Here is a 1798-nt window from a genome sequence, read left to right on the forward strand (position 1 = left end):
ATATATATAAATATATATATAATGTGTCGTACCTAGTAGCCAGAACGCACATCTCAGCCTACTATGCAAGGCCCGATTTGCCTAATAAGCCAAGTTTTCTTGAATTAATGTTTTTTCGACTACCTAACCTAACATTTTCAGCTACCTAACCTAACCTATAAAGATAGGTTAGGTTCGGTCATATATCTCTATTAATTTTAACTCCAATAAAAAAAGAATTGACCTCATACATAATGAAATGGATAGCTTTATCATTTCATAAGAAAAAAAATAGAGAAAATATATTAATTCATGAAAACTTGGCTTATTAGGCAAATCGGGCCTTGCATAGTAGGCTGAAAAGTGCGTTCTGGCGACTAGGTACGACATATATATATATATATATATATATATATATATATATATATATATATATATATATATATATATATATATATATATATATATATAATATAATATGTATGTGTGTGTGTGTGTGTGTAATTACCTAAGTGTAGTTAAAGGATGAGACCGTCTTCCCAGCACTCTTTGTCATATAACGCTTTGAAACTACTGACAGTCTTGGCCTCCACCACCTTCTCACCTAACTTGTTCCAACCGTCTACCACTCTATTTGCGAAAGTGAATTTTCTTATATTTCTTTAGCATCTGTGTTAAGCTAGTTTCAATCTATGGCCTCCTGTTCTTGAAGTTCCAGGTCTCAGGAAATCTTCCCTGTCGATTTTATCAATTCCTGTTACTATTTTGTATGTAGTGATCATATCACCTCTTCTGTCTTTTAGTTTTGGCATATTTAATGCCTCTAACGTCTCCTCGTAGCTCTTGCCCTTCAGTTCTGGGAGCCACTTAGTAGCATGTCTTTGCACCTTTTCCAGTTTGTTGATGTGCTTCTTAAGATATGGGCCAACTTCTGTTGTTGGGCACCACACAACAGCTGCATATTCTAGCTTTGGCGTAACAAAAGTCATGAACAATTTCTTTAGTATATCACCATCCATGTATTTAAACGCAATTCTAAAGTTAGAAAGCGTAGCATAGGCTCCTCGCACAATATTCTTTATGTGGTCCTCAGGTGATAGTTTTCTATCTAGAACCACCCCTAGATCTCTTTCTTTATCAGAATTCTTTAAAGATTTCTCACATAATGTATAGGTTGTGTGGGGTCTATGTTCTCCTGTTCCACATTCCATAACATGGCATTTATTAACATTAAATTCCATTTGCCAAGTGGTGCTCCATATACTTATTTTATCCAGGTTTTCTTGAAGGGCATGACAATCATCTAAATTTCTTATCCTTCCTATTATCTTAGCATCATCAGCAAACATGTTCATGTAATTCTGTATACCAACTGGTAGATCATTTATGTAGACAATAAACATCACTGGTGCAAGAACTGAACCCTGTGGTACTCCACTTGTGACATTTCTCCAGTCCGATACATTGCCTCTGATTACTGCCCTCATTTTTCTATGTCAGAAAATTTTTCATCCATATTAGAAGCTTACCTGTCACCCCTCCAATATTTTCCAGTTTCCAGAACAACCTCTCTATGTGGAACTGTCGAATGCCTTTTTTAGGTCCAAATAGATGCAGTCAACCCAACCATCTCTTTCCTGTAATATATCTGTTGCTCGATCATAGAAACTGAGTAAATTCGATACACAGGATCTTCCAAATCGAAAACCATACTGTCTGTCTGAAATTATATCATTTCTCTCCAGGTGTTCTACCCATTTAGTTTTAATTATTTTTTCCAATATTCCAATTCCAATTTTTTCCAATAATGTGTGTGTGT

Source organism: Procambarus clarkii, unplaced genomic scaffold (assembly GCF_040958095.1).
Source record: "Procambarus clarkii isolate CNS0578487 unplaced genomic scaffold, FALCON_Pclarkii_2.0 HiC_scaffold_561, whole genome shotgun sequence".
Taxonomy (NCBI): Eukaryota; Metazoa; Arthropoda; class Malacostraca; order Decapoda; family Cambaridae; genus Procambarus; species Procambarus clarkii.